Consider the following 22614-nt stretch of genomic DNA (forward strand, 5'->3'; position numbering starts at 1 on the left):
AACTTCTTCCTGTCGGTTAAATTTCACGTCTGTAGCACGTCATCTTCGTGGTGTAGCAATTTTATTGGTCAGTAGTGTTAATCGTCATTGACATCTAGTACAAAGGTATATAATGAAGAATAATATTTAATCTCCAAGTCGAATCAGTACTGATCGTTAGCCTACGCTAACACTTCAGTCCTCTACCCTCCACCAATGCTAATTTCTCATCGTAACATACATCACAGCTGACTATTCTTCCATCACTGCTGGCGACTAACTTCCAACTGCCCAACAGTACTGGCGATTATCTTCCAGCAACGAGTCTGACCAGCCACAAAGTCTCTTACAAAGAGAGCGCAGTCAGAGATACAATGCAAAGCACTACAAAGCGCTACCAATACAGAAGCAGCCCACTTTCAAAGTTTTGTCGCGCAAGCAATAACGCACTACCCAAACAGTCCGTAGTGTTGTCCTCCATGAAGCACGTCTGCTAAATGAGGGAGTCCAGCTCTCTGAAACGTTCTTCTGCTGTACGCAGTACTCAGTGGTGTAAAGTTTATTCACATCCTTCTGCGATTGTTGTTTTCTTAAGCCCAATAAAACGCAATAAAGGGGACCACCCTGTAAGCAAGAAAAATGTAATACGAACTCCTCTGTGCTTTATAGTAGGCACTGCACTTGATGACCGGCTAACATTCTCCAGGCATTCACCAAACGCAGATAGTATACCATATGGTCTCAGCTTCCAGCGTGATTCATCACTCCAAGTCATTCACTGTCCACTTGAGTCGCTCTTCACAGTACAGGAATGTGTGGCTTATGGTGAGTATCTCGACCATTCTGCCCCGTGCCTTTTAAATATTTTCGTGCAATCATTGTGTAACTGAACTGCAGGTAGGACCCTGCACATCACAACTGATTCCTTACGTTCATTTCATGTGATTTTTTTTGGCAATCTAGAGAAAGTATCGATAACGTCGGATTATATGACTACGATAGTGTCATATAACTTTAAATCTTTTACTTTATATTACAGAGTGGCCCACAGGAAATAGTAAACATTCAGATTGCCATCCTGCTGTCGTGTAGCTGCACTCACACCGTTTGCCACATCTGACCGGACCCACATACTGTGCAACACATTGCAGTGGGGAACGTGGCCAGAGCAGGTGTGACTGTCGCCGTGGAGGACTTTTGTTATGTGCATAACGTAGGACCTGTCCAACGCACAAACCGCCTTGCTGGAACCACCATTTCCGTCTTCCAAAGAGAAGGACAACACAATGACAGTGATTACAAGGGGGGACGCCCGAGATATCTGACGAGTTCGTCCATATCTGCAACGGAACCGATAGCTATCTCAGAGTCGCCATTTCAGAACATTATACATTCCTCGCACTTCTTTGCACGAGGCTGTAAAACAGGATTTAAAGTTTCACCCTTACAAGCTCAAAGTGGCTCAACAGTGGTAACCGGATCTTGGACACAGTCCACCATGCAGGCATTAGATTGGTCACAGGAGCCCCTCAAACGAGTCCCATACATAGCCTCTGTGCGTAGGCTGATAAGCCTCTTACCGCCCGGAGCGAACTTTTCTTGGAGAGACATGTATACAATGTGCAGTCCATCTCCGACCATCCTGTTGTCGGTATTGGAGCTGAACAATCGATGCGTCGCAGGTTTACCGGTCGACCGGCTACTTAAGGGCTGTTCGCGCAGTCATTAGCTTGAACAACTTGGTGTAAAGTACATGAAGATTTTAAACAGGGATGGAGCAAATCTCCTCCCTGGATAGACCCATAACTTGATCGTGATGGAGTACCGCAAGCTCACCTTTGGTTTTAAAACGGGCTATTAACGTAATTTCATCGGACTATCTGGAGCACATGCTGGTTTTTACTGATGGATCGAAACCAGGGGATAACTGTTCCATTATCTGCCCACATTCTGTAATTAAACACCGCTTACCTAGCCACTCCTCGATGTACTATGCAGAGCTGTGTACGCTCAGAAAGGCACGGGAGCAAATGATACATCTTGGTGGACAGCAGTTTCTTGTCTGCGGTTACGCTGCAAGCTATTCAGCAAATTTTTCCAACAGATATGGTAGTTCAGGTAGTCTGGGACACTACCCACCTCCTGCACAGACCGAAGAAAGAGGTGGCTGTCTGCTGGATCGCTGGACACATGGAATTGGAGGGGAATGAGGCAGCTTGACGGAGCAGCGTAAGCAGCCTCCCAGGGAAATGCTACACTTCAGCTTCACGTCCCATACAGGCTGTCGTGTCATGGGTGACATAGCGAATGTTGGTTGTATTGGGTGTTTCAGCCCGTACTTTTTTTTTATGGAACCATCTGAAGATCAAAGTTACGGCGACTGCGCAATGCTGATGAGCTGATGAGTGAAAAGCCGCAATCCGCGAAAGGATAAAGGCCATTTCTCAAGAAATAACCGACAATGTAACGAGGAGCTCATGCGAACTTCTTCAGCATTGAATTGCCAATGGTAAAAGAAATAACCGACAATGTAACGAGGAGCTCATGCGAACTTCTTCAGCATTGAATTGCCAATGGTAAAAGCCAATTGTGTGATGTATGTTTTAAGAAACAAACTTTTCTTTATGATTTTTATTGATGGTAAAGTGTGTAGAATAGTAATATATAAGTTATATTGATGTAAATATACGTTACACCTCGCAGTAACCAGATTGAAATGTAATGTTGTAGGTAGATCATCCTGTATGAGACGACACGATTTGGAAAGAACCCATTTTGAGCTGAAAGTTCATTGTCATAATCATGAACTTACGGATCTGTGTAGACAGGTTGTTTCGTAACTATAAAAAATAATCTGAAGACAAGCAGCTGACCCGACACCGGTTATTTAAAAATAAGTAAAAGCGATCTGAAGACTGAAATTGGACATATTTGAATAAAATGGGAATCACTGACACTCCCTTATAATCAACAAGTCTGCTTTTGATTTCACATAATACATAAAAGAAACAATAGGCTGAATATTGTACATTCCATACTCTGGCTACTGGTGAACATATCTGTATTTGTCAGGTACTGATACTGCCTGACAGAGGTGCTATTAGGGCGCTATTAGCTGTGAACTGGGACGTGTAATTGCCGTCAATTCAGTGAAGCCAGTCAGCGTAATACTGGAATGCTGCGTGTGCGTTAATAGTGACCGATGAACGTACTCAACTCCTAAGTGCAGCCTACATCCGTAATCATCTGGAAACAGATCGCACCTTGAGCGGCGCGAAGACCTGGTCACGTGGGCAAACGGTTATTTTGTGAAAGAACGTATCATGGTCAGTTACTTAACAGGCATATTAAGTACCCTAACATTTAGACACTGTTCCACGAATGTTGTAGCTATCTCTTCGTGGTAAAAAGTGATATATCGTAAGAGAATTAATACTTCTGGAATTCTTTAGCTACTAAATAAATGTTGATTATCTGTTTGGATACAGAGAACGTATACATGATTAATTAAATTGCTTTAAACTGTCCCTCAACGCGTTTTGGTTCCTTTATTTAGAAATCTTAATTAGAGACCTGAAATACACGTATTTATAACAAAAGGAAGGTCAGCATTCGTCGTAGAAGTAGAAATCGTTTTTTCTGTTGCAGATCGATTTCAATCACTGCTTGACCACCATCAGTGCTAGTATCAAAGTCATGTGGTCTCATAAATACAAGCAGTGAAACTGCAATAGCCGGCCGGTGTGGCCGAGTGGTTCTAGTCGCTGCAGTCTGGAAGTGCGCGACCGCTACGGTCGCAGGTTCGAATCCTGCCTCGGTCATGGATATGTGTGATGTCCTTAGGTTAGTTAGGCTCAAGTAGTTCTATGTATAGGGGACTGATGGCCTCAGAAGTTAAGTCCTATAGTGCTCAGAGCCAGCCAAACTCTGCACATATCAACGAAGTGTACACTGCTTTGTAAGTAAAACCGGAACACGTCTGTTAAACTGCTGTAAGCTTAAGACGGGAAAAAATTATTGATATTCACGAAAACAGGGTCAACGCAATGTAAATAGTGGTTTATGTCAGAAGTTAAAAACAGTAAATAATGTTTCGAGAACGAAAGTGGTGGAGAGCACTTGTTTTAAATTTTTATTAAGTGTTTAGACAACAATTCAGGTACACTGATAGGGTCATTTTGTAGAGCTTGTCAGGATCAAAATTTGACATACCATACCAGTACCATCCTGTAGATCTAGAGAACTGTTCTGAAAATATCTGTACAGTTCTCAACTTTCAAGTATTTAAGTGATTATCCAATATGGCGTAAGTTCGTTTCAAAAGCTTAATCTTTATTGATCACGCCAGTAACAGGGCTCATAAAGAATCGGTTGGTCACATTTATCGATCGACATCGGTTAAAATTGAAAACAATGTTGAAAATAAAGTTTGAAAGGCTAGTTAAAGGGAAGGAAGCAGAACTAAAAAATGGTTCAAAGGTCTCTGAGCACTATGGAACTTAACAACTGAGGTCATCAGTCCCCTAGAACTTAGAACTACTTAAACCTAACTAACCTAAGGACATCGCACACATCCATGCCCGAGGCAGGATTCGAACCTGTGACCGTTGCGGTCGCGTGGTTCCCGCCTATAACAGCTCGTCCACTCCGGTCGGCAATGCAGAACTAGACCTACATAGTACATAAAGCACATCTTAGGTGACATTGGATCTGTCGAGCGTGAGGACAGCTGGCAAGCTGCAGGAACGGAGAACTGCATGAAACCAACATTAAGGCACGATGTTCGAATCAAAAATGGAGTGTACGATCCACATACTTAACGGTTTAATGTTTTCAATTTTTCTTCTAGAAAACTAATAAATTGTAGAGGTGACAGTACGATTTACGTTTATCATATTTATGAATAGGTGTTTCATTATTTTAAAAATAAAACAAGCAATCAAACTTACAATTATGTAGATCACGCTGCAACTGCACAGTGTATGTATTTTGTTAAAAGAAACTAGTAGGGTGCACGGAAATGTGGTTTTATGAATAGAAACAGGTGAATATGAAAATTGTGGCAATGAGTTAAAGAAAAATAAGCTACGTCAGAAAAAAAGTGAGAAGTGTTTGGATGAAGAATACCATCTAGACATGCTTTAAAACAAACAGTTTACTGAAACCTGGAATATTGAGCAGTAACGCGCTAAAGTGTAGAGACAGATACCACTTTGGGACGTTCTGTACATGTCCTCAGTTATTCTTGTGGACGGCGATAGTTATTTCTTAATGAATTCGCATGGGGCTGGTTCCTCCGGCCTCACCGACGCAGAGCAGCAAAGCTGTCTTCTCTAATGAGGCTCCCAGCTCATCTCATTATTCGTCTCTTTCTGTGAGGCTTCATTAATTTTCTGATTCTCCTTCTCTTCTTGTGGTGAGTAAATTCTGTTACAGCGCAATTCGTACAGAAACGAAGTTTGTCAATGGTTGGATATGCGTATACTTTAGGTCAGACTATAGCCGTAACGATGGTCAGCTGCAGGCAATCGGTTTCATTTACACCGCTTCCGTTTATTCTGTCATACGACTTCGGTTAATGGAACAAATTCCAAATAGAATACTGCTACTCAGTAGATTATTATTACTTATTTACTGCCGGCAGTACCCGGCGTTGACCGGGGTCTTCAATATGTGCTTCACGAAGTGATTGCCCAGGGGCCTTGTCGATACCAATATAGGACGCAAGCCGCATGGAAAATCGAATGCCATATTTGAATCACCGTGTGTCAACGAAATGTGACGAATGAATACGTCTTTATCTGCGGCATTCATAAAAAGTCATGTTCTAGGCTTCCGGTTTTGACTTTTGGAAATGTACAAAATTAAATAGCCTGTGACCGCCTAAATGTTCATTAGGGGATCGCGTAGAAATGTGAAGTCAATCGGCCAAGAACTTCTAAACATTTTTGGTAACAGCCTTTGCTCTTTATGTATTTAATCATTTATGTTTCAAGTAAGATGACAAAATTCTTCCAATGGCAATGTATATCCGGTGTACTATCTCTTATTGCCGGCCGGTATGGCCGTGCGGTTCTAGGCGCTACAGTCTGGAGCCGAGCGACCGCTACGGTCGCAGGTTCGAATTCTGCCTCGGGCATGGATGTGTCTGATGTCCTTAGGTTAGTTAGGTTTAATTAGTTCTAAGTTCTAGGCGACTGATAACCTCAGAAGTTAAGTCGCACAGTGCTCAGAGCCATTTGAACCATTTTTTGAACTCTAATTCTTACCAGCTGCTGTGTGGCAGCGCCATATAATGAGGTGATTCTGTATTAGGCCTCAGTACTAGACGCTGTGGTGCATTGTGATAACTATTTAAGCCCCATCTCACTCCATCATTGTCTCCTGTGAACGTGTACGCGTTATGCAGGTCTTGGAGTCACTCACGTCCATCTAGAAAGGTAAGGCCTTATCATAAGGCTTCGGCAATATGATTGCATTTCTGAGTGACTGATCATTGGTCAATTCTCTTATCCGTTTTTACTATTTTATATTTCCAGTATTTACTGAGGTTAACGAAGGCGGTTTTGGCCTGGTGTACTCGACGATGCCCTTTAGCTACACTTTCTATAGGATCGTCCTAAGAAATACTAAATTAACGTAATTACTGTTTCAGTATGTGATCTGTTTATATGTGCTTTTAGGTTATCCAAGTCTGCACAACGCTATCGCGATCCTTAAATAGATGTATTTGTTCTCTGTTTTTTATGTAGATCAGCCTGAAGATGCCTAGATAAGTTGAAAAGCGTAGTTACTAAATAAAAAAACACTAAAATTGCTACCAAGACCGTTTTCAACTACTACTATTAAAATTACAAAACCTTATGCAAAGAGTTATATATTTCCATACATTCTCCACATCCATCACGTGGAATGTAATGTGACTCGTATGTCTACATAATTAAAGAAAGTCTTATAAAACTGAAATCAAACATTCTCTTTCTGATTCATAACGTAGTTTAAGCATTTACAATTAAAGATGAAATTAAATATAAGATAAAACTACCCAAAACCGTTAAGCTTAGCACTACAGTTTATGATCGTCTACGCTACCTTCTCAGCAAGTGGTTTACTGACAGTTGTAAATGTACAACAAATTATTATGTATGCTCCGCAAGATTAATTTATTTAGCTATCCAATTTTAGTCACACAAGGACATTGTCGGACACAGTAAATGTCATTTGTGGCAGTGTGGCCTTAATGTAACTAAAGGTGTAGGAAGTTAAATGAATCTAAACGGTTCAAACCATGAGAAAACATTAATAATAACATCGAAATAGAGTGCCAATATAACAACTAAAAATTAAGTTAATAGTTCCACTAAAATAAGATTAGTACTTGATAAGAGTACCAAAGAATGGTTTCAACAGGTATTATAAATGGAAAGTCATACATAAACAGAGTAAAAGATAGAACTGACAAAGGTAATAACAGAATACATGGAATACATAGGCAACCAGAATGAAATAAATATATACAGGAAAAAATAGGAATGAAAAGGAACAAACAGCGTGGGAAGCATTTGACAGAGTATGAGTATTAAGTGTAGTTTGGTCACTTAGTGTTAATTCAGGACTGTGGTTCTGATGTTTCTTGATCTCTTGGGCTTCCAGCTGTTGAAGTGTTTGGTCTTTGTTTTTATTAAGTGGTGTATATTGGATACCTTATGTTTTTAATTTATAATTATGTTGTCCTACCAAAAAACGACAGAGATGTAAGTTAACTTACTGGCGGTTCTTGACCTTAATCACTGCAAAATCCGAAGGGCAGGGAGATTATATTCCTCAGGAGGGCGTTTTTGCAGAATTCTACATCTATGAAACACGTCAACGTTACATACGCCTGTCCAAGTGAGTACCGTTTGCAGGGGACAACATGCTACAACTCTAGAAACGTACTTCTACGAAACCTTTGCCATCCTCAAACAATCTAGAACTCACCGCGTGTCAGCCTTGAGTTGTGAGCATCTGAAAGCTGGCGCTTTCATCCAGCGGGATCGATCAATTGGATTTAACGGATCCAACACAGCCAGCTGTTTCTGGGAGACTCATACAACTGACCTATACGTTCTCATTCATCCTGCCGGATCTGCAACAGTTGTCACGTCATTAGCCACATCTCCAGTGATTCTGGCCGTCGTCTGTGTAGGAGTTAGGCTGTGTTCACTGTGGCACCGACAACGGTTGGCAGAAGACGTCGTCGCAGCTCATCCAGTAACATTGGCCGACAGTTTGGACAAAGTGTCTCCGATTTCCATCGCCAGCTTTTAACGGGATCAAGGAAGGCAGTTTAGCTTAGGTCAGAATCCATCAAGGAGGTTATATTTTAACCATACCGATCGGGGTGGATGGCACGACGCATCACTGTTACGAGGTGAGCGCTCCTTTACAGTTTTTGCTATTAAAAGAGGTCGAATATATGTGAATGAGTACGTGATGAATAGGCCTACTGTACACTTTCGTCTCAGTTAATTGAATAACCAGATGAGTTTTACGACTATATGAGACGACAAAAGTCTCGTTCTGTTACATGCTCCGGACAAATCGTGATGACACTGATAAGCAAGGTTAAAAACGTTCTGCACAAACTCAAATAAATTCATCAAAACAGGCAATTAACGGTTGCCATTCAACATACGTGTGCAAGACAAACATAAACTTCAGAATAAGATACTCTGAACACTTAAAACGCATAAACCACATTTCCAAACCGTCTCATGTAACAAAATCACCACCCTACTGGTATAAAAACGTCAGTAAACCATAATAATAATGTGTAGACAGCGGAAGGGTGGTCTAATGTAAGTTATCCGTACTTCGATCAATAATAACCTAGTTCCGGGTACAATTATCGGTGGATATAAAAAAAAAAGGCCTCTCACAAAATTTTGTCCGGAGGTCGTTAAAGAGTGGCAATCTGGCAACACTGTAAACACATCTATGTTAACTACGTCTGTCAACACATATTACTCCTGCTGTACAGTTTGAGCATTGGATAGTTTCGGGTTAGCCTGCAGGCGGCCAAGTGTTTGATCCTGGGTTGGGTTGCATTTTCTTTTATTTGGTAATTTCATACTGTAATATACACTGTTCGTAGGTCACAAGTACCCTGAATTTGCAACATTTTGTAACGCTGGACGTAACAAACACGTGGTTAGACAAATAAGAAATAGACAATTGACGCAAATGACCTCTCATAGGACAGATTAACTACACTAATAATATCAGTTTCGAGATGCTGAGGATGATAGCACAATACGTAGGTACAGTACAACATCTGCTGGTCACTTATACTACATGAGCTCTCAGATGTTGCACATTACCAAACAGTGACAAAGATAAAGTGCACATTAATGACCGCATGACCTTAACCACATAATACGTTGCCCTCAGAACAACAGATTCTCAAAGGGACGTAGAAAGAGCTTCTTTCAAAGCTGACCAATCTTCCCTTTCCATGATTATAGTATGTAAGTGTAAATGTTTTCTAGAGTACCCGCTCCAATCGCTGTTGACGATTAAGATGCCAGATATGGTACCACCCTGGACTACATTTACCAAATAAGATAATATGCCATAACGCAGGATCGAACAATCGATTTCCTGCTTGCTAACACTAAACTCTATCCACTGCACCAATTCTACAGCATGAAGTACATGTGTTGACAGATACAGTTACCATACATGTGGTTACCGTGTTGCCAGATTGCCACTCGTTAACGTCCTTTATCTGCCGGATGTACTCTCCAGACGAAATTCTATGAGAGACATTTTTAACGCTGGCCTGTGAGAAGTCGTACTGCGAAGTCCGAGTGTGTGAATTTCACTTCACCCCGTATACAAGAAACAGCCCTTACATCAAATAATTTTAATATTTATTACACACAGTTCATAAATGATGAAGATGATGAAGACAAGTATGTGAGGAATCGGAAAGCTGATGCAAAAATGGCCCGTGATTGACGAATATATTAACTTGTTTGTAAACATTTCGAATTCTCTCCGAACATTTTCACATTTATTGGTATTGCATACAACAGTGCATCAGAATAAAATATGAGCTGAAGTGGGATTGAGGACATGCAGCTTGAGGGTGCTTGGAACACTGACAGATGGAGATATCAACTATGGCTTTAGTACTTGAGCGATATGAATTACTGATATTCATACCACCACAGGACATTCACGTGGTTCTGGAAAATAATTATTTCCATGAGTTTTGTTACTCTGCTCTGTTACCAGGCTTCTTACGAAGAGTTCCATGCATCATTACTCATAAAAATAGTTCGAAAACATAATTATAAATACATCGATTAACACTGCCCCCATTTTGGACTATCGAGAACTATAGCACTCAAATAATAGGCATTTCATGCAGAAAAATACACTAACTACTCAACTACTCAGCACCAGTCTATTATTCAAGACGTCATAGAGCAGTCGAAAATTCCAGAGAAGTGCAGATTGTTTGCGTGGGGTTTGCTCCACACTCAAAGCCCAAACTGGAAAGAAGAAAGAGATCTGTTACTCAGATACCGAAAGGATTTTCCCAGATGTACAGCATGTTACTTAGTGTTCAAAATGGTTCAAATGGCTCTGAGCACTATGGGACTCAACTTCTGTGGTAATTAGTCCCCTAGAACTTAGAACTACTTAAACCTAACTAAGCTATGGACAACACACACATCCATGCCCGAGGCAGGATTCGAACCTTCGACCGTAGCAATCGCACGGTTCCGGACTGCGCGCCTAGAACCGCGAGACCACCGCGGCCGGCAACTTAGTGTCATAACTTGTTAATGTGGTCGAATTCATGGATCTGAAATATTGGCCCTAAGGGCACTAATGGTGATTAGTGGCATAAACTACACTATCTCAAGAAAATTCAGAACCATGGAATTATGAAAATGTTACATATAATTCAACTTCTTCACAGCTGGTCATTCAATGCAGCGGTTCATGATCTACACTTTGAATAGAGTAATCTGGCTGTAGCATCATATAGGGGCATTCACTGGATTGCAATTCAAACAAACTCTCCCTCTGGAAAAATCCAGTAGGCTTCGCCAGTTTGGTATGAGCTCATATGCATAAAAAAACAGCAGATTTCACCTTCGTTGTTTGCGAATTGAATGCTAAAGGCGATAGTCACACTCTATCTAAGGGTTCAGGTCCAAAATATACAAACACGCCCTAGCGAGAAACTCAGCATAGGCACAGCCAGAGGGATAGTTTGACATCGACAACCATCGAAACTAGGGACTCGGTTGAACACCAAAAATCACTCCAGAAACCAAGTGACTGAGACTTCAACCCTACTATATTTCTACATTAAAAAGGACTAAGAAAATTTGCTTGTATATAACTCTTGACTGTGGATAGTGATTTCCTTTGTACAACTTCCTGTACCTACGTACGAATATATACGCGGTCTATTCAGAACGTAGGGAACGTTTTGACATTAAAAAAGCTAAGTACAAGAAATACATTTTATTATATACATTTGAAAGAGCGACTGACATACTACTTTTTCATATTGTCACCAAACACATTGAGGCACTAATTATAACGGTGGAAAAGCTTTGAAAGACCTTCGTTGTAAAATTCTGCAGCCTCAGACTACATACAGTGAGTCACTCCCGCCTGGCGTTCCGCGTCGTGATCAAAGGTCTACAAGGGAGTTCTTCATCTTGGAAAACAAGAGGAAGTCGCTTGGCGCAAGTTCGGGGCTGTAGGGCGAATGAGGGAATATTTCCCATTTGAATGGCTTAAGGAGTTCTTTAGTGCGGTTTGCCGTGCGAGGTCGGGCATTGTCATGCAAAAGGAAAATTTTGGACGTCAGCTTTCCTCTGCGTTTGCCGGCCTAGGTGACCGAGCGGTTCTAGGCGCTACAGTCTGGAACCGCGCGACCGCTACTGTCGCAGGTTTCAATCCTGCCTCGGGAATGGATGTGTGTGATGTCCTTAGGTTAGTTAGGTTTAAGTAGTTCTAAGTTCTATGGGACTGATGACCTTAGAAGTTAAGTCCCATAGTGCTCAGAGCCATTTGAACCATTTTTTTTCCTCGGCGTTTATTTTGAACTGCTCTTCTAACGCTGACGGTGCTGGGCAGAATGGTTGCTCCACGTTCGAGAAAATCAATAAGAAGCACACCTTGCCTATCCCAAAACACTGTCGCCATCAACTTCCATGCTGACAAGATTTGTAAACATTTTATTGGTTTTTGGGGAGAACCTGTGCCCCCGCACTCTATGGATTATAATTTTTCTCTCAATTGACGTGCTCCACCCAAGACTCGTCACCAGTTACGATTCGGTACAGTAATGAATCACCATGTTTGTGGTAGGCCGCCTGAAATGTCAACGTTGCCCCCATTCGCTGTTCTTTATGGTGCTCTGTAAGTATTTTGGGCTCCCATCGAGCACAAAATTTGTGGTAGACTAGCTTTTGAGTGACAATTTCAAACAGCAAAGTCCGTGAAACGTGTGGAAAAGAAAGCGAAAGCTCTGTTATTGTGAAGCGACGGTTTTCACAAAACGACCTACCACAAACATGGTGATTCATTACTGTACCGAATCGTAACTGGTGACGAGTCTTGGGTGGAGCACGTCAATTGCGAGAAAAATTATAATCCATAGAGTGCGGGGGCACAGGTTCTCCCCAAAACCCAAGAAAATGTTTACAAATCTTGTCAGCATGAAAGTTGATGGCGACAGTGTTTTGGGATAGGCAAGGTGTGCTTCTTATTGATTTTCATCAACTTTAGCGGCAAGATCGTCAGTCACAATGCTCGGGCGTCAACTCTTCTCTTCATCATGAACTTTGGTTCGGTCATTTTTAAACCGAATGCACCATTTCCGGACGGAACATCCACTCATTACGTTGTTTTCGTACACTTCGCACAGTTCATGATAAATGTCTACAGGTTTTAGGTTTTTTGCCAACAAAAACCGTATCACAGACCGCAACTAACAACTAGCGGTATTTTCGATTGTAGCACACATTTCAAATTCGAATATCGAAAAAACAGGCGCGCTGAGATGCTCCCACTGTCACGGATGCATGCCGACTGAGCTGCCGAGCACGCACATACCTAAATATACGCGATCGGCGCGCGCCTAGCGGCGTCAGACGGAAACGTTCCCTACTTTCTGGATAGCCATCGTATAACTGTTACTCCCACTGTGACGTGTAGCTGAACGTAAGGGTTCGAACAGAACAAGAGTTACTGGTTCCTTTCATGATATGATGTTTGTAATACCATTTTAGATGCTATTGTACGAAACCTATTCCTAATAGGCTGTTATGCCGGCATGGCCGCTTTTCTGGCAACTGGTTCAAGCATATAATAACAGTGTGTGGATACAAGCATCGGCTTTGTTTAACATGCACCTAAGTGTGCTGGGGGACTCATGTGATTAACGAGTTTCTGTGCTCGCCTTAACCTTTCGTGGCCAACTTTGTCTTCCTTCCTTCACCCCCCTCCCCTTTCTCTTCCTACGGTAGTTAGCTGTCTATCAGTTTATGTTATATACACATCTAGTAACGCGCATGTCCTGTGACCCTCCGTGCACTTGGATAGGTTTATATACATTGCATTTTGTACTTTGTTAATGCCTCTTACGTATTTTTTTAATATTCTGTGTACAAACCTGCTCTCCTCTTACGATATTCCGTAATGGAAATAAATCAGAAAAGCGCCAAGTGAGCAATTTGAGTAATGAAGCTTCTTTCATTGGCTGTATGACTTTTGTGAAGCGGCCTATTCTGTTCCAATGTAGTTCTACATTATAAGCTAACAGGAGTTCTTTTACCTTTAGGTGTATGACGCTGTAAGAAAATCGGGTTGAAAAGTTCCAAAACATAAGTACTCATAGAAAAAATAGGCTACGTTATGTGTTGAAACTGGTTGAAGAGGCTGTAATGTATTGGAATATCAAGGATATGTGTGACGGAGACATCCTGATTACTCTTCAGAGATGCACCCACGGTCATTTTGGCTCTATTAACCTAACCCTGGCAGGAGTAGCAAACAGTAGGAGACGGCGGAGAAGGAAAATGTCTGCGAGAAACATAAATATAGAAGTTCAGACATCAAAAGATTAAAATAATCTTTTTAACTTTAAAGATGGCCCCAACGACGATGCTGATGAGAAACCTTTCGGTACGCGAGTTCTAAACAATGATAAGCTGGACGCCTATATGATGCAGTAATTCCGCGCCACCATACGAGTATACTATGAACTAGAAGGGAATGTACTGATCATCAGCGTAACGTAGAAAATTGTGATATAAATGGGTTTAGGGAAACTGGAAGGAATATCTGACGAGACGATATGCATGGAAAATAGATCGCCTGGTCACGTGGTCCCAGATAACAGGGGTAGGTACTATTTGAGGACACACTATGTGGTAAAAGGTGGAATGGCAGAAAGACAAGTTACGAGAGTAGGAGGCTATGTTCTAGGTTAGGACTTATGAACTTCACAGGATCGGCAAGCAATCTTTTATTCGGTACGTAAACGATCAGGAGGCCAAATATATTGAGATCAGAAGGAAGCAAGTGGAAGAGGAACAGGAGCAACTAATGTATCTGGGCCAGAAAGAATTAGCAATAATAAACTCAGCTATAACTGGCTTCAACCACTTCAGCAATGCTACACCGGTATCCTGTGGAGAAAATTAAGAAACAGTCCTCTAAATTCCGTAATGAAACAGACCAGATGTTGCGGAAACTACCCTTAGGCACCGTATTTAGTCATCAGATTGTGCATCTGACACTACAATCCCTAAAATTAAGAGGAGAATACGAACTATTATTGCCAGCCATCGTGAATGCACAGGAGACAGTTGCTACACATCGTTCACAGATGGTAGAATAACTCCGATTAATCAGCTATGGAACCAGCAGCACGAAGGTCTCACTAGTCCTCCATGCCGATGTCTGTAAAGTTTCCTTCGAATAACAGAAAAGGACGTATTCCTAACAGCAAAATACATAGCATATACGTTCGTTCTCCTAGTGGCGAGCGCTAAATCCGATATGGGATGGTCATATAGTTTCACCCTTACACATGCACCTGCGAGCCACAGATGGAGCAGTATTTGCAGAGGGCGCCAATTTCGATAGAGGACACTCCTGTGGTGACCGCCAATGTGCATGCATTTCAGTGAAAATTTTTGCTATGAAGTCGACAATGTAAACTAGCAGTCTCTCATCATCCTGTTGGTTGAGTCCCACAACTTCCAATCCAGAAGATTTTCGCTGCTTGGGCTACCCTCAAGGGCAAGATCGACACTTTCGAAGCTCCCCCCTGTCGCCGTCTGCTGCCGTCCATCGTCATCTGCTACTGTCCATCGCTATCTGTTGCTGTCAATGAGGCCATCCTTCCGTCCGTCACCCATGCCACTATCTTCCCCCCCCCCCCCCACCCCCATCTTCATCCTCTTTCCCTTACCTTGGCGACACGCGTCGCCAGTAGTCCACATTGTCCACCATGGACACCCTCACCACCACAGTCATTTACATCTGCTCATGCCCTTCCCCCACCATTACCTCGTGGAGTGCTCCTCTGGGCTTCCCCCAACTGCTCCACCTCCCTTCTCATAGTCTCCTCCCCTTCCATCTCCTCCCCTTCCATGCATATATCCCCACATGTATACTGGCCCTGCTCCTGCTCCTCCCCCAGCTCCACCTCCTGTCCCCATCCCCACCTCTACCACCCATCAGGATAACATTTCCCCACTCCACACTCCCTCTGCTATGACTGCCCCTATTACCACTACCCATGTCGCCACCCACCACACCACAGTCACCACCACAGAACTCCCATCCTCCATTTGAAATGCCTCCACGTCAGACAAGGGGCTGCCTCCCATCACCTTCCACTGCAACCAGTCCTCCATCCTTCCTCCCAGGACAACACCTGCACAAGAAATTCCAAATGCCACACTGCCAACCTCGCATCTACTCACTCCTCCAAAAAATCACTCTCTTCTTCCAGCATCCCCAGCTCCCGCCCTACATTCATTCGTCCTTTCCAACCATTATTCCAAACTACCTGATAACCGAAATCTTGTGCTAGAAACCCACAAAGTATATCCTCAATGCCCTCATTTCTCAGCTTCTGCCCTGCGAAGACTCTATCCTTATCTAATCCCCATCTCCGTCATGCCACACTGACCTCCTCAGGAAGCTTCCCAGTATCAGCTTTAGCTCACATGTATCTCTCACATCTTTCCTTAGCTTCTCCTTTCCCCATCTGCCCCAACCTACTCATCGTCTGCTGACCCTCACCACCCTGATCACAAAGCACAGCCCCGTGTTCACAGATGTGGAGGTGTTAGTGTAGTTAACGCCCACCCCACACTCGAAATCCATTCAGCCGATGCATCTATAACAACTGTATTAACGCAGGGCGCCGTGGAGGAAGAAGCGGCCAGGATCCCTCTGGCGAGCCCCTGGGTGCAGTCATTCTGCAAGCACACAGGGGAAAACCGGGCCGACATCCTCGCCTCGCTGAGGAAGGGACACGATGCGATGGGCCCCTCTGACAATGAGAAGCGTGCCGAGAGCTTATGGACACCTGCAGCCATTAGGAGGAAACGCCAAAAATGTACACGCAAAAGCATATGAGTTCTGACCTTGCGGCAGTCATTTTATCTGCCTTATAAAACAGAGATGTGCCAACAATTCCAGCACCCCACGGTCACAGAGAGGAGCATACAAGAAGTGCGGGGATTCGGCGCAAGTAGGTGTGTGAAAGAAACCATCAATCTTCAGAAGATGCTTTTCCTCGACAGTGAGGAAATTCCTTGTAAAAGACGGACGCTGGCAGATTTTGAGACTGAGCCCAAACATGAGTCTGTCCAGGGCTCATTCAGAAAGAGCGGTTATAAAGAAGTGTTGTGTAAGTGCTCTCCCAGCAGCCTCGGAATGCAGGAAAATATCTTAAGAATGTGAGATCATGAAAAAGATGCCGATTTACGTACCATATGGCAGCCCACGCCTGATAGAAAATTTCCACCCTGCACAGAGAGGCGTGGCAATGAAACGGTGTTCTGTCATTGCGATACATTCAAAATTTCGACCACCAATGACAACGCCGAAAGGAATAATGTTTCGAAGAGGAGTTGAACTGAGAGATGGATGAGAAGTGAAATGGGAGTAGTGGAAACGCCGACGAAGCGGGAGGACGTGGGTAGCCTTCCACTCAGAGCGAACGTCCGCCTTCTGACTCCATGATAGCACAGCTTCGGCCACGCAACAGACAACGGCCAGACAACGCGGAGATCATATATGGGGCCTACTGCAACGCCGCGATTGCTGATGAGGACATGCCAACACTCACAGAACTGCTCCAAGGCGACGCGACACACCGACGCAGCACCTGCCTCCGACAGCTTTACATCACGAACGATAATGAATAATGGTGAGATGATCTGTCCCCTCCTCTTTCCCCCTGATAACTGAATCGTGTCCAAGCCTAGTCAAATCGCTACATTTCTTTCATGTCTTGATCACTCATGCAATCTTTTACGTTCACACATGAACCCCTTAGTTACGAACCATTTGTGTTTTATTTGATTTAATTTCTCGAGTTCACTACAATTTTGGCGCCCAGCGTAGAGCGACCTGATTAGTACACTACTGGACATTGAAATTAATACACCAACAAGAAATGCAGATGATAAACGGGTATTCATTGGAGAACTATATTATACTACAACTGACACGCGATTACATTTTTACGTAGTGTGGGTTCAAATGGCTCTGAGCACTATGCGGCTTAACTTGTGAGGTCATCAGTCGCCTAGAACTTAGAACTAATTAAACCTAAATAACCTAAGACAGCACACACATCCATGCCAGAGGCAGGATTCGAACCTGCGACAGCAGCGGTCGCTAGGCTCCGGACTGCAGCGCCTAGAACCGCACTGCCACAGCGGCCGGCGCAGTGTGGATGCATAGATCCTGAGAAATCAGTACCCAGAACAACCATCTCTGGCCGCAATAACGGCCTTGATACGCCTGGGCATTGAGTCCAACAGAGCTTGGATGGCGTGTTCAGGTAAAACTGCCCATGCAGCTTCAACACGATACCACAGTTCATCAAGAGTAGTGGCTGGCTTATTGTGACGAGCCAGTTGCTTGGCCACCATTAACGAGACATTTTCAGTTGGTGAGAGACCTGGAGAATGCGCTGGACAGGGCAGCAGTCGAACATTTTCTGTATCCAGAAAGGTCTGTGCAGAACCTACAACATGCGGTCGTGCATTATCCTGCTGAAACGTAAGGTTTCGCAGGGATCGAATGAAGGGTAGAGCCACGGGTCGTAACACATCTGAAATGTAATGTCCACTGTTCAAAGTGCAGTCAGTGCAAACAAGAGGCGACCGAGACATTTAATAAATGGCACCTCACACCATCACGCCGGGTGATACGCCAATATAATGATGACGAATACACGCTTCCAACGTGCGTTCAGCGCGATGTCGCCTAACACGAATGTGACCATCATGATGCTGTAAACAGAACCTGGAATCATCCGAAAAAATGGCGTTCTGCCATTCGTGCACCCAGGTTCGTCGCTGAGTGCACCATCGCAGGCGCTCCTGTCTGTGATGCAGCGTCATGGGTACCCGCAGCCATGGTCTCCGAGTTGATAGTCCATGCTGCTGCCAACGTCGTCGAACTGTTCGTGAAGATGGTTGTTGTCTTGCAAACGTCCCCATCTGTTGACTCAGGGATCGAGACTTTGCTGCACGATCCGTTACAGCCATGCGGATAAGATGCCTGTCATCTCGACTGCTAGTGATACGAGGCCGTTGGGATTCAGCACGGCGTTCCGTATTACCCTCCTGAACCCACCGATTCCGTTTTCTGCTGATAGTCATTGAATCTGTACCAACGCGTGCAGCAATGTCGCGACACGATAAACTGCAATCGCGATAGGCTACAATCCGACCTTTATCAAAGTCGGAAACGTGATGGTACGCACTTCTCCTCCATTCACGAGGCATCACAACAACATTCCACCAGGTAACGCTGGTCAACTGCTGTTTGTGTATGAGAAATCGGTTGGAATCTTTCCTCATGTCAGCACGTTGTAGGTGTCGGCACCAGAGTGAATGCTCTCAAAAGTTTATCATTTGCTTAGCAGAGCATCTGTCGGTTGAATTTCGCGTCTATAGCACGTAATCTTCGTAGTGTAGGAATTATAATGGCCTGTAGTGTAACTTTGATGTCAACTTACAAAAAGCCTTACACATAATTTCAAAATTTTACGATACTGAAACTTCCTGGCAGATTAGAACTGGGTACCGGACCGTGACTCAAACTCGGGATCTTTGCCGTTCGCGGGCAAGTGCTCTGCCACTGAGCTACCCAAGGACGACTCACGACCCGTCCTTATAGCTGTACGGTACTTTTTTTCGCTGAAACCCTAAAGAAATGATTATTTGGGATGAGTTTGTCGTTCACCACAGTTTAACTGTTCAAGCTGTCCTACTTCAGCATCAGATACAACGTTTTAATTTATAACATCTTTTCTGCCGGCGCTCTTCGCAAAATAGTTAGCACACAGTATCCACATACACCACTGAAGGTACAGTGAAATTATTACATTGTTCCACACCCATTTATGAGATATGATATCACATACATTCAAATGGGTGAAAAATAAACTCCAGCTTTAAATGGCAATCAACAAAGTTTCATCAGGCATGATGTTTTAGTTTATTACTCCTTTACTTCTAACTCAGTTCGCAGCATAGTTTGCAGATGGTATCAACATATTTCATCAAATGTACGTGCAAAATTAATTGGTTGTACGATACATTGTTCAGGGGATATAACGTCATAAATATTGAGATACATAAGAAACTACACTCCTGGAAATTGAAATAAAAACACCGTGAATTCATTGTCCCAGGAAGGGGAAACTTTATTGACACATTCCTGGGGTCAGATACATCACATGATCACACTGACAGAACCACATTCACATAGACACAGGCAACAGAGCATGCACAATGTCGGCACTAGTACAGTGTATATCCACCTTTCGCAGCAATTCACGCTGCTATTCTCCCATGGAGACGATCGTAGAGATGCTGGCTGTAGTCCTGTGGAACAGCTTGCCATGCCATTTCCACCTGGCGCCTCAGTTGGACCAAAGTTCGTGCTGGACGTGAAGACCGCGTGAGACGACGCTTCATCCAGTCCCAAACATGCTCAATGGGGGACAGATCCGGAGATCTTGCTGGCCAGGGTAGTTGACTTACACCTTCTAGAGCACGTTGGGTGGCACGGGATACATGCAGACGTGCATTGTCCTGTTGGAACACCAAGTTCCCTTGCCGGTCTAGGAATGGTAGAACGATGGGTTCGATGACGGTTTGGATGTACCGTGCACTATTCAGTGTCCCCTCGATGATCACCAGAGGTGTACGGCCAGTGTAGGAGATCGCCCCCACACCAGGATGCCGGGTGTTGGCCCTGTGTGCCTCGGTCGTATGCAGTCCTGATTGTGGCGCTCACCTGCACGGCGCCAAACACGCATATGACCATCATTGGCACCAAGGCAGAAGCGATTCTCATCGCTGTAGACGACATGTCTCCATTCGTCCCTCCATTCACGCCTGTCGCGACACCACTGGAGGCGGGCTGCACGATGTTGGGGCGTGAGCGGAAGACGGCCTAACGGTGTGCGGGACCGTAGCCCAGCTTCATGGAGACGGTTGCGAATGGTCCTCGGCGATACCCCAGGAGCAACAGTGTCCCTAATTTGCTGGGAAGTGGCGGTGCGGTCCCCTACGGCACTGCGTAGGATCCTACGGTCTTGGAGTGCATCCGTGCGTCGCTGCGGTCCGGTCCCAGGTCGACGGGCACGTGCACCTTCCGCCGACCACTGGCGACAACATCGATGTACTGTAGAGACCTCACGCCCCACGTGTTGAGCAATTCGGCGGTACGTCCACCCGGCCTCCAGCATGCCCACTATACGCCCTCGCTCAAAGTCCGTCAACTGCACATACCGTTCACGTCCACGCTGTCGCGGCATGCTACCAGTGTTAAAGACTGCGATGGAGCTCCGTATGCCACGGCAAACTGGCTGACACTAACGGCGGTGGTGCACAAATGCTGCGCAGCTAGCGCCATTCGACGGCCAACACCGCGGTTCCTGGTGTGTCCGCTGTGCCGTGCGTGTGATCATTGCTTGTACAGCCCTCTCGCAGTGTCCGGAGCAAGTATGGTGGGTCTGACACACCGATGTCAATGTGTTCTTTTTTCCATTTCCAGGAGTGTAGTTTTTGCTTAAGATGGAGCGCAAATTACCCAGACTATATTCTTGTCTTTCTTAGTGAGAACATCAGCTACTTCCAGCAAACGTAAAATATTATTTCGAATATTTTCCAATCTTTTTCTCCATTACATGGTTAACTCATATATTTAATACATTAAGTCATTTGTAAAGTAATAGGACGTTTGGAGCTGTTTAATATAAGAGTGTTCGATATTTTTAGTTCAGCGCCGATGATAAATGGGAAGTAACGAGCAATCAGAGGCCAAGGCTCCATTATATCAAAATACCCATGAAATATCAATCAAAAATCTGAGAAATGTTGCCTGCGGTGTCCGAATATATCATTTATTCGCTTTTTGCACCTTCCAAGAATGCATTTGTGTAGTTCTCCTGAACAATAGCTAAAAATACTACATTAAATCCCTTCACGTAGTCGAATTCATGGGAAAGATAATGAGAAACAATGAATATACTGACTACAAATTAAAGAGCGTAAGGTACTCTTCCTGCCGGAAGAAAGTGAGAATTTGCACGATGTTACAAAAATGGAGTCCAAACACTGCAAGAAATCTCTCTCCCAGAAGAGAGATTTGTTAATCTAGAACATCAACGTCTAAATCTGCACTCTAAATTCCAGAGGGTATTTTATGTATCACTATTTCTTATTTTATTGTCCACTATTTCTACCTCAATTTCCCAGTCCATTCGTGAACTGTAACAGGAATAAACACTTTCTTTAAATCTCGGTAGAAGCTCTAATTTCTACGAATCTGCCGTTATGCTCATGAGATTTATGTGGGTTAATGTAATATGTTATTTACTCTTCTTGTAATGTTGCGTATTTTGTAAAATTTACTTCACATATTGGAGAGAGACTGCCAGAGTATTGAGACGGACTGAGAATTAATACGCCATGACTTCAGGAAGATACACGTCCCGTTTTTCTATGGTTGGGTTACAGAAACAAAGAAATTCAGGAATAGGTCCGCTATGTTCTAGATTTGCAAAGCGGCTACCGCCGAGCACTACCTCGAACATTATCATGAAATGAATCATGATGAGACTAATATCGTGGTGTAAACGTCAAGTTTCAGTAACAGCATAACTAAGCAGTCTATTAAAATAAAAATGTCGGAGAATATAAGAAACAAAGACGAAATTTTCAATTTCAGCAAGGTCTTGGGTATGATACTCAATTTATTGAAATATCACCAGCCCGTACATTAACCAGAGATGTGAACCGCTGAGACACTGTGCATTTCACAGAATGTCAGCGCTGTCTCTGAAAA

Source organism: Schistocerca gregaria, chromosome 2, assembly GCF_023897955.1.
Source record: "Schistocerca gregaria isolate iqSchGreg1 chromosome 2, iqSchGreg1.2, whole genome shotgun sequence".
NCBI classification, from domain to species: domain Eukaryota; kingdom Metazoa; phylum Arthropoda; class Insecta; order Orthoptera; family Acrididae; genus Schistocerca; species Schistocerca gregaria.